Source organism: Phoca vitulina, unplaced genomic scaffold (genome assembly GCF_004348235.1).
Source record: "Phoca vitulina isolate PV1807 unplaced genomic scaffold, GSC_HSeal_1.0 scaffold56, whole genome shotgun sequence".
NCBI classification, from domain to species: Eukaryota; Metazoa; Chordata; class Mammalia; order Carnivora; family Phocidae; genus Phoca; species Phoca vitulina.
The window spans coordinates 8505231-8510877 of NW_022589759.1; the positions used below are offsets into that span (position 1 = coordinate 8505231).

At 45.2% G+C, this 5647-nt stretch overlaps 1 pseudogene; it reads left to right on the forward strand.

Moving 5' to 3' along the window:
* Nucleotides 1–966: 966 nt before the first annotated feature.
* On the forward strand, nucleotides 967–1077 carry LOC116623087 (annotated as a pseudogene).
* Nucleotides 1078–5647: the final 4570 nt, after the last annotated feature.

Genomic DNA, 5647 nt, shown 5'->3' on the forward strand with positions numbered 1-5647 from the left:
GGCAACATCGTTTTTTAAAACCACCCCCTTCCCCAATGGCCCCCAAGATTTCTTTTCCTGCGGTTCTGTATGTTTGCTTTTGGCTTTTCATCAAAGTGTAACTAAAGTGCGTAAAATGTACTCATCTTAAGTGTACTGCTTAACCACGGCCAGTTACATGGGCGTAGGACCTGTTCCCTTGCACGGGGCCCCAGGCCTAGAAGGGCCAATGCTCTGCTGTCTTGAAATTCTTAATTTTTTTTTTTTTTTTTCCCAAGAGACTCCTCATTTTCATTTTGCTCTGGGTCTTGCAAATTATGTCAGTGAGACCAATGAATTCATTGATCTATATATGTCTACTGCCCTGTAACCACCTCCTTGATGAAGCTATAGGACGTTTCCCACCCCAGAAATACCCTCCCGCCCCTTCCCAGTCGGCACCCCCTAGTAGTGACTTCCGGCCCGATCTCATCACTGTCCAAGCGCTCCAAGACGGAACGATAGAGTGTGTATCCCTTTGCTTCTCCTTCCTTTTGTGCTTCAGTGTCTGGATTCTTCTGCCACACGGTTGCATGGCCCCACAGCTCTTTCTCTGCTATTGCTCTGAAGTAGTCTATTGCACCACTCCCCCCAGTCTGTGTAGCTGTTCTCCTCTTGATGGGCACTTGTTTTGTTTCCCCATCTTGATTTATGAATAAAGCTGCCATCAACATCCCAAGCATGTCTTTTGGTGGACATATGTACTGATTTCTCTTGGGTGAGACCTAGCTAGTTAGTAGCAGAACTAGTACTTTAGATATCCAAGCTCATAACTGCCCCCATAGCCCATTCAATAACCAATATTCTTGGACCACCTACGATGCCCTGGCTGATCCATTGATGAACGTAACAGACAAACATGAATCTCAACTTCTCCTTAAAATGGCACTCGCAACCAGGCTAGAGATATGGTGGAGGAGGAGTTAGGCCAAAGAACAAGTAGAGCTAATCTTAACTCGGCCTTTTGGCTAAGATCAAGTGTAGTATCTGTTCTTATCAGTTTAATCTTAACTAACCTTAACTAACTAACTAGAATTAATCGTAACTGCCCTAATTACAATGACTTGGTTCCCATCAAGTGAAATGCTCCAGTGCTGCATGAACTGCAAAACCTTGTAGGGAAATAACAGAAAAGTGAGCGTCACGATGTTTTTAAAATAACCCACGAAGACGGCAAGAGTCCAGTGGAAGCAGGTGGTGTTGCTGGGGGGCGGACACCCTGCTGGCATTTCCACAAGTGTTTTCTCGTTCAGTGCTCACAACATCCCTGCCGGGCACATAGGCTGTTGTCCCATGTTACAGATGGAGATACTAAGTCTGCAGCCTCTGGAAAGAAAATCGAATTTCAGAGCTAGTGACGGAGAACGGAACGGGAAGGAGGGGAGATTGTCCAGTACTTCTCTCCGCCCATCTAGAGCTACTGGAAACTCTCAAGCCCCAGGTGCAGTCAGCTAGCTTTCACATTTTAACTGAAGCCACTTTACCCAACAGCACCCAGTTTCCTTGCTGGAAGTCAGCCTCCCCAGATGGGTCGGCCTGTGGGAGTAGCAGCTGCATATGCCCCGAGGTCGGCTTTTTCAGGCAAAAGATTCCGATACATCTTTCATCTTCCATGTGGGATTAGGCCTGCATTAGGTCTTTATTTGTTAAGGGGCTTAATCTCATTATGGATCAATTTGTCAAACAACGAATACATGGGAAACAGCGGTTCTCCGTTCCTCAAATGACCCAACTTTATTTCTTGAAATATCTGAAGCAATTTCCCATGTGAGCCCAGAGATTAGTTTTTGTTCTTGTTTTACAACTTGACATGGGTTTTTACCCTTGTCCGTCACTCTCGGGGTGGGCCTCCAGATCCAGGGTTTATGATGTTTTACACGATAAGAAAGGTGGCTTGGTCTAGGAGAAGGGAACTTTGGAGTCAGGCAGACCTGGATGGGATTAACTCTTAACCAGCTGTTTACTCACTCTGTGACCAGTAGCAAGTTCATTTTCTCTCCAAGCCCCATGCTCCTTATTTATACACCTAGGAGGGTGTCGCCGGCTTGGAGGAGCTGGGGCCAGTATCCACATTCCTGCCCCCCTCCAATGGGCCAGCACTGGGCCTGGCTCCCCCTAGGTGCTCAGTGCCTGGGGGCAATTCTGTCTGACTATTTCTCCCTTTCATTATTCACAGAGCATCCTCATCCCAGCTTGCTTTGGCTTTGGTCTCAGTCTTTTCCCACTGGTGCTTCTTCCCACCATGTCCTGTCTCTTAGCTTCCTCCAAGCTTAGCTGACCCAAGGCACCATCTTGCCCATGACCAGGGTTTTCCTCGGCAGCCGTCGCCTTTTCTCTAGCTGTGCTCAAAGCTGGACTCCCGTTTATGAAGGCCCAGAGCTTCATAACATTTTTGGATTGCTTACAAAACTATGAATACAAAATAGCTAGGGCCTTCCTTGGCAACTTGGGAGGAGTCAGTGTAAGTGGGAGGCTTTGGAACTTTAGTTTCCCCAGCAAACCCACCTCTTACAGTACTTGATTCTCAAAAAGTAAATGTGCGATAGAATCAAATTATGCTTGGAATGATCCGGTCACAAAGGGGGTTGAACCATAAAATTGGATTGCCATGCTGCTTTTATAGATGATCTTTGCCCCCTTTGAATACAACACCAGAGCAATAGTCTTTATAACCCGTACTGTGGCCTGCACTGAGTCAATCAATGACAAAATAGATTTACTAATTTGATTAGTAAAAAATAATGCAAGTGTATTTTAATTGAGATATCTTTGATTATCAGTAAAATTAAACTTTGGTTGATTGATTTGTTGCCCAGATGCTAATCTGTAATCTTTTTTAGTTTTCCATGGTGACTTAGTGTTTGTTTTTATTTGTGGTTTTGCTCTTCCTATAGTGTGGGTATTAACCCTATAACCAACATTTCCATGTGGGAAGAAATTAGGAAAATGATCAAGTTGGAAGAGGAAAATGTTGAGTTTGTTTCAATTTGTATTTAAACAGAAAACCTGCTGTTTTTAGTTAGATTGAATATGAGGTCAATAAAAATAGGACAATTTTCTAAAGTTGCTTTTATTTTCATTTTACTGGAGATTGCACGAATGTCTTGTGTTCATGTCCTAGCATAGTGGTGCACTGTTGCTGGGGGTTTGAGTTTGGGGAGAGGTACCACCACCGATATGAGCCATTTCCATCCTATCTGGGGGCAATAAATTTCTTCCATTTCGTTGCTTACTGTATAATTTTTGAATTTTTAAGGTCCTAACTGGAGATTTTTGGAAAGCAATTTTTTAATGCAATAATTTAGCTCTTGCACTTTTCTTTATGAATCCCACAATGGACCCAGAAGAAATGGTGCTATGATCACCAGATAGCTATGGAAATTGCATTGTATTTTCTTACCATATACAGTTTTTCGGAAGCAACGGATCAGATGCAAACCCTACTTCTCTGAAGTCCAGTTTGGTGAACCTGGAGTCAGATTATTAAGACTGGTTCTCGGTCAGTCACTTGCAGCCCCCGACTTGACTTAGGAGGACCTGGGTTTGGAAAATCAGTCAACCCTGAGACCACCAGGTTTTCCAACAGAGAGGGGGAAATAAGGTTTCCTTTAACCTAATGTGCCCTGGTGGCTTTTTTTTTGTTGTTGTTGGTCCGGGTCTCCAGGAAGAACAAGAACCAGAATGTGGGAAGTGAAACATGAGTTAAAACAAAACAAAACAAAACAAAACAAAACAGGGCGCCTGGGTGGCTCAGTTGGTTAGACGACTGCCTTCGGCTCAGGTCATGATCCTGGAGTCCCTGGATCGAGTCCCGCATCGGGCTCCCTGCTCGGTGGGGAGTCTGCTTCTCCCTCTGACCCTCCCCCCCCCCCTGTGCTCCCTCTCTCTTTCTTTCTCTCCCCAAAAAAAAAAAAAAAAAAAAAAAATCCAAAACAAAACAAAACAAAACACCATCAGAGCAGGAAGGGGGCAGGTTGGGGAGAAAAGGGAGAGACCAGGCTTGCAAAACAGCCCCTTTGTGTCTCAGAGCTGTGGTTATTGAGAAGAGTTAGAGGCAGATAGATCCCACGAAGGAGCCTGAAGCTGCATGCAGGTGTGTCCTTAGTGCTAAATATATAGGAAACATCGAACCGGTAGTTAAATGTCTTGGCAGAAAACTAGCCAAAGCTCATGGAGACAGCTTCCCGGCATTCAATCAGATACAGGGTGGCTGGAGCAATTGAGAGAGAAGCGATTCTTCAAAGTTCCATTTTAATTACACACTGGTTGGAGAATATTACTTCCAGAACCCCCCATGCGCATACCTGGGTTCACTTCCAAAACCTAATGGAGTTATATTGGCCAAAGGAAAGGCTTCCAAATCACAGTGACAACTCCCCCCCCCCCCCCACCCTCGATGCGCTTTGTCTTCATACAAGTGCCGGCTCAGCTCAAGGGATTTTAGACTCTGCTGAGAATTAGCTCCCTCTTGCCCTCCTATTTCATTAAGAAATTGGCAAGAGATCAAAAAAAAAAAAAAAAAGAATGTGTTCTCATGCAGGGCCCCACGCCCACGATTATCAAGCCCCCCCCAAGAGCCCACAAGGATTTGAAATTCTCCTCTGTCCCCGTTTTTCTCACTAACACAACCACATGGTCCTGAAAAGTGGAGTTGCCCTAAATGTCTCCAACTGATATCCTGGTCTTGGAGGCTGCCCTCAAAACGAAACCTGAGTTTTTCATCATGGAGCCTCCGATTCACAACCGCTGGAGTTTGTACAGAATGAAGATGCTCTTGGCCAGGCAGTGCCCTCTGAAAATCAGTGAGGAAAAAATGAGAGACTCTGAGGGAGGCAGTATGCATTAGGCACCTATTGTATGCCAGGTGGTAATCACCTCTTTTTTTTTTTTTTTTTTTTAAGGTTTTATTTATTCATTTGAGACCCAGAGATACAGAGAGAGAGAGAGAGAGAGCGAGCATGAGCAGGGAGAGAGGCAGAGGGAGAAGGAGAAGCAGGCTCCCTGCTGAGCCAGGAGCCCGATGTGGGGCTCGATGTGGGGCTTGATGTGGGGCTCGATCCCAGGACACTGGGATCATGACCTGAACCAAAGGCAGATGCCTAACCATCTGAGCCACCCAGGCGCCCCTGATAATCACCTCTTGAAGCACTTACTTAATGCATGCTTGTAGGGATGAAAGAGTAAGGGCACTTTGCAACTTTTGTTATTTGACTTAATTCTTACAACTCAGAGTGTGGGCATTCTTACCCCCATGACACAGAGAAGGAAACGGAGCCTCGGGGAGTTTGGTGGGTCTGCTCAGATTCTCATAACTTCAGCAAACAGTAAAGCTAAGCTTTGCACCGAAGTCTGATTGGTACCTCACAGGATTTTATGGCGATCAGACCATGATGGAGAGAGCAATGCTTTGCAAACACTGTTTTCATAGGAGTTAATGTTCTTGCAAGTGCTCAGGTTTTTATGACTGAGCTTTAGATCCCCTCCCCACCCAAAGTATGGGATTCTAAGTGTGTCCCCACGTGGACTTGGAAAAATTAAAGGAGATGAATCAGTCAAGACTTGTGGCACAGTCCCTGAGACCACATAAGCCTCCAGTGAGCCCCTTCATTACCCTAAAGAGAAATGGATA